The following is a 10162-nucleotide window of genomic DNA, read 5'->3' on the forward strand; positions in this document are numbered from 1 at the left end:
CCAGCTTCTTTTTGAAGCACAGCACTCCAAATCCTGTTCTTGTATATGGCGCAACACAGAACTCTGGCTAAAACCTCACTTTTGTAACTAAAGTACTTCACAGTTCTGCTCAATGAAATGAGTGGCAAATCTTTCAGTCTCCTATGTGAAAGCATCCATGAAGTTGTTGACATCCCAGCTTAAGGTGCAGAGAAACTGCAGAATTCCATCTATCTCCCATTCATTCCAATGGGCAAATAGCCAGAAACACGATTCTAGAATCCAGTGCCCTGAGGAGAGGTCCCTGTTCCTACTGCATGATTTGTGTTTCTCAGTGTGAGTTCTTAATGCAGAAGAGGCACCTCAGCTCCAGGTTCTTTGGCTAGCAGGGCACTCCAACGCATGTTCCTGTATATGCTGCAACAAAACTAAGTCCTGAGGAGAGCTGCTTGTTTCTACTGCAGGATATTGGTTTATATCTGTGAGTTCTTTATGCAGAAGAGCCAGCTAAGCTCCAGCTACTTGGCAAAGCAGGGCAGGCCAGTGCCTATTCCTGTATACGGTGCTACACAGAACTCTCTCTAAAACATCACTATTGTAACTAAAGTACTTCACAGTCCCATGCTCTGCAAGCAGTGGCAAATCATTCAGTCTCCTAACAGAAAGCTTCCGTGCAGTTTATGACTTTCAGATGGAGGTGCAGAGAACATGCAGATTGTTATTCTCTTTCTCATTCATTCCTAAGTGCAAAGAGGCATAATGACTTTCTAGATTTGTGTGTCTAATTGTGATTTTCTAGTGCAGAAGCGCCACCTATGCTCCAGCTTCTTTGGGAAGCAGGGCACTCTAATGCCTGTTCCTCTATATGGTACAACATAGAATTCTGGCTAAATAGTGCAGAAAGTTGTTCTCTATCTCTTTCATTCCTATGGGCAAAGAGGCACCACCCCGTTTCTAGACTCCAGTTTTCTGAGGAGAGTTGCTTCTTTCTACTGCATGATTTGAGTTTCTAATTGTTAGTTCTTAGTGCAGAACAGCAAAATATGCTCCAGATTCTTTGGAAAGTTGGGCCCTAAAATGCCAGTTCCTGTATACTGCGCAATAGATATCTCAGGCTAAATCTTAAATTTTAACTAAAGTACTTCACAGTTCCGCACTTTGCAAACAGTGGCAAATCTTTCAGTCTCCTAAGAGAAAGCATTCCTGAAGTTTGTGACTTTCAAACTGGAGGTGACCAGAAACTGCAGAATGTTTTTCCCGCTCCCATTTATTCTTATTGACAAAAAGTTTCAAACACGTTTCTACAATCCAGTGCCCTGAGGAGAGCTGCTTGTTTCTACTGCATGATTTGTGTTTCTAAGTGTGAGTACTTAATACAGAAGAGCCAGCAAAGCTCCACCTTCTTTTTGAAGCAGGGAACTAAAGTGCCTGTTTCTCTATAGGGCGCAACAAAGAAATCTGGTTAAAATGTCACTTTTCTAACTAAAGTACTTCACTGTTCCGCATTGTGAAAAGACTGGCAAATCATTCAGTCTCCTAAGAGAAAGCATCCTTGAAGTTTGTGACTTTCCAGCTGGAGGTGCATAGAAACTGTAGAAGGTTGTTCTTTCTACCAATCATTCCTAAGGGAAAAAGGCCAAAAACACGTTTCTAGACTCCAGTGAGCTGAGGATACCTGCTTCTTCCTAAAGCATGTTTTGTGTTTCTACGTGTGATTTCCAAATGCAAAGGAGACACCTAAGCTCTAGCTTCTTTGGCAGGCAGGGAATTCCAATGCCTGTTCCTCTTTACGGTGCAACCCAGAATTCTGGCTAACATGTCACTTTTCTTTCTAAAGTACTTCACAGTTCCATTCTCTGCCAAAAGTGGCACATCTTTCAGTCTCCTAAGAGAAAAAATCCATGAAGTTTCTGACTTTCCAGCTTGAGGTGCACAAAAAATGCAGAAGGTTGTTCTCTCTCCAATTCATTACTATGGGCAAAGAGCCACAAACACGTTTCTAGACTCCAGTGCCCTGAGGAGAGCTGCTTGTTTATACTGCATGACTTTCATTTCTAAGTGTGAGTTCTTAATGCTGAAGAGCAACCTAAGCTGCAGCTTCTTTGTGAAGCAGGGCACTATAATGACTTTTCCTATATACGGCACAACACAGAAATCTGGCTAAACCTCACTTTGTTACTAAAGCACTTCAACGTTAGGCACTGTGAAGAGTGCAAAACATTCAGTCTCCTAAGGGAACGCATCCCTGAAGTTTGTGACTTTCCTGCTGGAGGTTCAAAGAAATGGCAGATGGTTGTTCTCTCTCCCATTCATTCCTATGTGCAAAGAGCCACAAACACGTGTTTAGATTCCAGTGCCCTGAGGAGAGCTGCTAGTTTCCACTGCATGGTTTGTGTTTCTATGTGTGAGTTTTAATGCAGAAGAGCCAGCTAACATCCAGCTTCCTTGGCAAACAGGGCACTCCAATACCTCCCCCTGTATACAGCGCAACACAGAACTCTGGCTGAGAAAGCATCCGTGAACTTTGTGATTTCCAGTTGGAGGTGCAGAGATACTGCAGAAGGTTGTTCACTCTCCCATTCATTCCTGTGGGCAAATATCCACAAACATATTTCTAGACTCCAGTGACCTGAGGAGAGCTGATTGTTTCCACTGCATGATTTTTTTCTAATTGAGAGTTCTTAGTGCAGAAGAGGCTGCTAAGCTCCTGTTCCTTTGGCAAGCATGGCAGTCCAATTCCTGTTCTTTCATACAGCACAACACAGAACTCTGTTAAAACCTCACTTTTGTATCTAAAGTAATCCACAGTTCCGTGCTCTGCAAACAGTGGCAAATCATTCAGTCTCATAATAGAATACATCAGTGAAGTTTGTTCCTTTCCAGCTGGAGGTGCAGAGAAACTGCAGAAGGTTTGTCTCTCTCCCATTTATTAATATGGGGAAAGAGCCACAAACACGTTCGTAGACTGCAGTGCCCTTAGAAGTCTTGCTTGATTCTACTGCATGATTTGTGTTTCTAAAAGTGAGTTCATAATGCAGAAGATCCAGCTAAGGTCCAGCTTCTTTAGAAAGCAGGGCACTTCAATGCGTGTTCCTCTGTATGGCACAACAAGGAACTCTGGCTAAAACTTCACTTTTGTAACGAAAGTACTTCACAGGTCCATGCTGTGAAAACAGTGGCAAATCATTCAGTCTCATAAAGGAGAGAATCTATGAAGATTGTGACTTTCCAGCTCAATGTGCAGAGAAACTGCAGAAGTTTGTTCTCTCTCCCATTCATTCCTATGGGCAAAGAGCCACAAACACTTTTCTAGACTCCAGTGCCCTGAGAAGAGCTGCTTCTTTCTACAGCACGATTGTGTTTTTAATTGTGAGTTCTTAATGCAGAAGAGACAGCTAAGCTCCACTTCTCTGGGAAGCAGGGCACTCCAATTCCTGTTCTTGTATATGGCGCAACACAGGACTCTGGCTAAAACGTCACTTTTGGAACAAAAGTACTTCACAGTTCCACGCTGTGAAGAGTGGAAAATCATTCAGTCTAATAAGAGAAAGCATCTGTGAAGTTTGTAACATTCCAGTTGGATGTGCAGAGAAACTGCAGAAGGATGTTCTCTCTCCCGGTCATTCCTATGGGCAAAGAGGCACAAACACGTTTCAAGGCTCTAGTGCACTGAGGAGAGCTGCTTGCTTCTGCTGCATGATTTGTGTTTGTAAGTGTGAGTTCTTAATGCAGAACAACCAGCTAAGCTCCAGCTTCTTTGTGAAGCACGGCACTCCAATGCCAGTTCCTGTATACAGCGCAAGAGAGAAACCGGATAAAAGGTCACAATTTCACTAAAGTATTTCACAGTTCTGGGCTGTAAAAAACTGACAAATCATTCAATCTCCTCCGTGAAAGCATCCATGAAGTTTGTGACCTTCCAGGTGGCGGTCCAGAGAAGGTGCAATGTTTGTTCTCTCTTCCATTCATTCCTATGGGCAAAGAGCCACAAACACGTTTCTAGACTCCAGTGTCCTGAGGAGAGTTACTTGTTTCTACAGCATGATTGTGTTTCTAAGTGTGAGTTCTTAATGCAGAAGAGCCAGCTAAGCTCCAGCTTCTCTAGGAAGCAGGGCAATACAATGCCTGTTCATTTATAAGGCGCAAGACAGATCTCTGGCTAAATCATCAGTTTTTTAACTAAAGTACTTCACAGTTTGTCGCTGTGCACACAGTAGTAAATCATTCAATTTAATGACAGAAAGCATCCGTGAAGTATGTGACTTTCCACCTGGAGGTGAAGAGATACTGCAGAAGGATGTTCTCTCTCCCAGTCATTCCTAAGGGCAAAAAGGCACAAACACGTTTCTAGGCTCTAGTGCACTGAGGAGAGCTGCTTGTTTCTGCTACATGATTTGTTTTTCGAAGTGTGAGTTTTTAATGTAGAAGAACCAGCTAACCTCCAGCTTCTTTGTGAAGCACGGCACTCCAATTCTTCTTCCTGTATATGGCGCAACACAGAACACTGGCTAAAACAGCACTTTTGTAACGAAAGTACTTCACAGTTCCGCGCTCTGCAAACAGTGTCATATCATTCAGTCTCAAAATAGAACACATTGGTGAAGTTTGTAGCTTTCCAGCTGGAGGTGTAGAGAAACTGCAGAAGGTTGTTCTCTCTCCCATTCTTTAATATGGGCAAAGAGCCACAAACATGTTTCTAGACTCCAATGCCCGTAGAAGTGCTGATTCTTTCTACTTCATGATTTGTGTTTCTCAATGTGAGTTCATAATGCAGAAGAGCCACCTAAGCTCCTGCTTCTTTGGGAAGCAGGGCCCTCCAATGCCTGTTCCTGATGCCTGTTCCTGTATAGGCCTCAACACAGAACTCTGGCTAAAGTGTCACTTTTGTAACTAAAGTAGTTCACAGTTCCGTGCTCTGAAAACTGTGGAGAATCATTCAGTATTTTAAGAGGTAGCATCCGTGAAGTCTTTGACTTTCCACCTGGAGGTGCAGAGAAATTGCAAAAGGTTGTTCTCAATCCCTTTCATTCCTATGGGCAAAGAGCCACAAACACGTTTTTAGACTACAGTGTCCTGTGGAGAGCTGCTTTTTTGTACTGCATGAATTGGTTTTCTAAGAGTGAGTTCATAATGCAGTACAGCCAACAAAGCTCCAGCCTCTTTGGGAAGACAGGCACTCCATTGACAGTTCATGTATACGGCGCAACACAGAATTCTGCTAAAACATCGCTTTCGTAAATAAAGTACTTCACATTTCCGCGCTATGGATACAGTGGCAAATCATTCAGTCTTATAATAGATGCACCTGTGAAATTTGTGACTTTCCAGCTGGTGGTGCACAGAAACTACAGAAGGTTGATCTCTCTCAAATTCATTCCTATGGGCAAAGAGCCAAAAACACGTTTCTAGACTCCTGTACCCTAAGGAGAGCTGCTTGATTCTACTGCATGATTTGTGTTTCTAAGTTAGATTTCTTAAGAGGATTAGGCAACTAAGCTCCAGCTTCTTTGGGAAGCAAGGGACTCCATTGCCTGTTCCTGTATACAGCGCAACACAACACTCTGAATAAAATGTCACTTTTGTAACTAAAGTACTTTACCGTTCCTCACTGTGAAAAGAGTGGCAAATCATTCAGTCTCTTAACAGAAAGCATCCGTGAAGTTTGTGATTTTCCAGCTGGACGTGTAGAGAAACAGCTGATGGTTCATCTCTCGCCCATTCATTTTTATGGGGAAAGTGGCACAAATACGTTTCTAGACTCCAGTGCCCTGAGGAGAGCTGCTTGTTTCTACAGCATGATTGTGTTTCTAAGTATGAGTACTTGATGCAGAAGAGCCAGCTAAGATCAGGTTTCTCTGGGAAGCAGGGGACTCCAATGCCTGTTCCTGTATATGGCGCAACACAAAACCCTGAATAAAACTTCACTTTTGTAACTAAAGTATTTCACAGTTCCATGCTGTGAAAAGAGTGGAAAATCCTTCAGTCTAATAAGAGAAAGCATCTGTGACTTTTGTATCTTTCTGGTTGGAGGTGCAGAGAAACTGTAGAAGATTTCTCTTTCTCCCATTCATTCCTATGATCAAAAAGCCACGAACTCATTTCTAGACTCCAGTGCCCTGAGGAGAGCTGCTTGTTTCCATTGCTTTATTTGTGTTTCTAAGTGTGTGTTCTTAATACAGAAGAAGAAGCTAACCTCCAGGTTCTTTGGCAAGCAGGGCACACCAATACCTTTTCCTGTAGATGGCGCAACACAGAACTCTGGCTAAAACTTTACTTTTGTAACTAAAGTACTTCACCGTTCTGCCCTCTGCAAACAGTGCCAAATCATGCAGTCCCCTACTAGAAAGCATCAGTTAAGTTTGAGACTTTTGAGCTGGAGGTTCCGGGAAACTGCGAAAGGTTGTTCTCTCTCCCATTTTTTTTTTTATGGGCAAAGAGGCACAAACACGATTTTAGACTCCAGTTCCCTGAGGAGAGCTGCTTGTTTCTATTGCATGATTTGTGTTTCTCAGTGTTAGTTCTTAATGCAGAAAAGCCAGCAAAGCTCCAGCTTCTTCAGCAAGCAGGGCATTCCAATTCCTGTTTCTTTATAATGCGCAACAGAGAACTCTGGCTAAAACATCACTTGTGTAACTAAAGTACTTCACAGTTTCGCGTTGTGAAAATACAGTGAAATCATTCAGTCTACTAAGAGATAGCATTCATGAAGTTTTTGACATTTCAGCTGGAGGTACAGAGAAATCCAGAAGGCTGTTCTCTCTCCCATTCATTCCTATGGGCAAAGACACACAAACACGTTTCTAGACTCCAGTGCCCTGAGGAGAACTTCTTGTTTCTACTGCATGATTTGTATTTCTAAGTGTGATTTCTTAATGCACAAGAGCCAGCTAAACTCCAGCTTCTTTGTTAAGCAGGGCAATCCAATGCCTGTTCCTGTATATGGCGCATCACAGAACTCAGGCTAAAACGTCTCTTTTGTAACTAAAGTATTTCACAGTTCCGTGCTCCTCAAACAGTGCCAAATCATTCAGTCTCCCAAGAGAAATCATCTGTGAAGCTTGCGACTTTGCAGCTGCAAGTGTTGAGAAACTGCAGAAGGTTGTTTTGTCTCCCATTCATTCCTATGGGAAACAGCCACAAACTCTTTTCTAGACTCCAGTGCCCTGAGGAGAGCAGCTTGTTTCTACTGCATAATTGGTGTTTCTGAGTGTGAGTTCTTAATGCCGAAGAAATAGCTAAGCTCCAGCTTCTTTGTGAAGCAGGACATTCCAATGCCTATTCCTGTATTCGTCGAATCACTGAATTCTGGCTAAATTATCACTTTTGAAAATAAAGTATTTCACAGTTCCCCACTTTGAATAGAGTGGCAAATCATTCACTCTCCTAGGAGAAGGCATCCGTGAAGTTTTTGACTTTCCAGTTAGATGTGGAGAGAAACTGTTAAAGGTTGTTCTCTCTCGCATTCATTTCTATGGGCTAAGAGCCACACACACGTTTCTAGACTCCAGGCCCTGAGAAGAGCTACTTGTTTCCATTGCATGATTTGTTTTTTAGTGTCAGTTCTTAGTGCATTAGAGCCACATAAACTACATCTTCTTTGTTAATCAGGGCACTCCAGTGAATATTCCTCTATAGGGCGCAACACATAACTCTGGCTAAAATATCAATTTTGTAACTAAAGTACTTCAGAGTTCTGCACTGTGAAAAGAGGGGCACATCATTCACTCTCCTAACAGAAAGCATCAGTGAAGTTTGTTACTTTCCAGCTGGAGGTGCAGAGAAAATGCAGAAGGTTGTTCTCTCTTCCATTCATTCCTATGGGCAAAGAACAACAAACACGTTTCTAGACTCCAGTGCCCTGAGGAGAGCTGCTTGTTTCTACTGCATGTTTTGTATTTCTAAGTGGGAGTTCTTAATGCAGAAGAGGGAGCTAAGCTCCAGCTTCTTTGGCAAGCAGGGCATTTCAATTCCTGGTCCTGTGTACGGCGCAACATAGAACTCTATCTAAAACATCACTTTTGTAACTAAAGTACTTCACAGTTCTTCAATCTACAAACAGTGGGAAATATTCCATCTCCTGAGAAAAAGCATCCATGAAGTTTGTGACTTGTCAGCAATAGGTGCAGAGAAACTGCAGAAGGTTGTTCTCTCTCCCATTCATTCCTATGGGCAAAGAGCCACAAACATGTTTGTAGACTCCAGACCCATGAGGAGAGCTACTTGTTTCTACTGCTTGAATTGTGTTTCTTAGTGTGCGTTCTTAAAGCGTAAGAGCCAGCTGAGCTCCAGCTTCTTTGTGAAGCAGGGCACTAAATTGCCTGTCCCTGTATATGGCACAACAGAGAACTCTGGCTAAAACGTCACTTTTGTAAATAAATTACTTCACAGTTCCTTGCTTTGCAAACTGTGTTAAATCATTCAGTCTCTTCACAGAAATCAAGCAAGTAGTTTGTGTCTTTCCAGGTGGAGGTGCAGAGAAACTGCTGAAGGTTGTTCTCTCTCCATTTCATTACTATAGGCAAAGAAACACAAACACGTTTCTAGACTCCATTGCCTTGAGCAGACCTGCTTCTTTCTACTACCTGATTTTAGTATCTAAGTGTGAGTTCTTAAAGCAGATGAGCCAGCTAAGCTCCAGCTTCTTTGGGAAGTATTGCACTCCAATGGCTGTTCCTGTATACGTTGCAACACAGAACTCTGGCTAAAACTTCACTTTTGTAACTAAAGTACTTCACAGTTCCATACAGTAATAAGAGTGGCAAATCATTCAGTATCCTAACAGAAAGCACCCGGGAAGTTTTTGTATCTCCAGCTGGAGAGTCAGTGAAACAGCAGAAGTTTGTTTTCTCTCAAATTCATTCCTATGTGCAAAGAGCCATGAACACGTTTCTAGACTCCAGTGCCCTGAAGAGAGCTGCTGCTTTCTACAGCATGATTGTGTTTGTAATTGTGGTTTCTTAATGCAGAAGAGCCATCTATGATCCAGCTTCTTTGTTAAGCAGGGCACTGCAATGCCCATTTCTGTAATCACTTTTGTAACAAAAGTACTTCACAATTCCGCACTGTGAAATGAATTGCAAATCATTCAATATCCTTACAGAAAGCATCCGTGATATTTGTGACTTTCCAGCTGAAGGTGCAGAGAAATTGCACTAGGTTGCTCTCTATCTTATTCATTCCCATGGGAAAAGAGGCACAAACATGTTTGTAGACTCCAGTGCCCTGAGGAGAGCTGCTTGTTTCTACTGCAAGATTTGTGTTTCTAAGTGGGAGTTATTAATGCAATAGAGCCAGCTAAGCTCAAGCTTCTTTGGGAAACAGGGAACTCTAATGTGTTTTCCTGTATACGGCACAACACAGAACTCTGGCTAAAACGGCAATTTCTAACAAAAGTACTTCACAGTTCCATGCACTGAAAAGAGTGCTAAATCATTTAGTGTAATAACAGAAAGCATCCATGAAGTTTGTGCTTTTCCAGTTGGACGTGCAGAGAAACTGCAGAAGGTTGTTCTCTTTCCCATTCATTCCTTTGGGCAAAGAGCCACAAACATGTTTCTAGACTCCTGTGCACTGAGGAGAGCTGCTTGTTTCTACTGCATTATTTGTATTTCTAAGTGTGTGTTTTTAATACCGAAGAGGTAGCTAAGCTGCAGCTTCTTTGGCAAGCAGGGCAAACCAATTCCTGTTCCTGTACACGGTGCAACACAAATCTCTGGCTAACACGTCACATTTGTAACTAAAGTGATTCACAGTTTCGCCCTCTGCAAACAGTGGAAAATCATTCAGTCTCCTATGAGAAAGCATAAGTGAAGTTTGTGACTTTCCAGCTGGACATGCATTGAAACTGCAGAAGGTTGTTCTCTCTCCCATTCATTCCTATCTGCAAAGTGGCGCAAACACGTTTCTAGACTTCAGTTCCCTGAGGAGAGCTCCTTGTTTCTACTGCATGATTTGTGTTTCTCTCTGTGAGTTCTTAATGCAGATGAGTGAGGTAAGCTCCAGCTTCTTTGGGAAACAGGGCACGCCAATTCCAGTTCCTGTGTACTGCGCAAAAGGGAATTCTGGGTAAAACGTCACTTTTGAAGTGAAAGTACTTCACAGTTCCACTCTGTGAAAACAGTGGCAAATCATTCAGTCTCCTAAGAGAAAGCATCCGTGAAGTTTGTGACTTTCCACCTGGAGG

The sequence above is a fragment of the Octodon degus genome, unplaced genomic scaffold (genome assembly GCF_000260255.1).
Source record: "Octodon degus isolate 3935 unplaced genomic scaffold, OctDeg1.0 scaffold00332, whole genome shotgun sequence".
Classification (NCBI taxonomy): Eukaryota; Metazoa; Chordata; class Mammalia; order Rodentia; family Octodontidae; genus Octodon; species Octodon degus.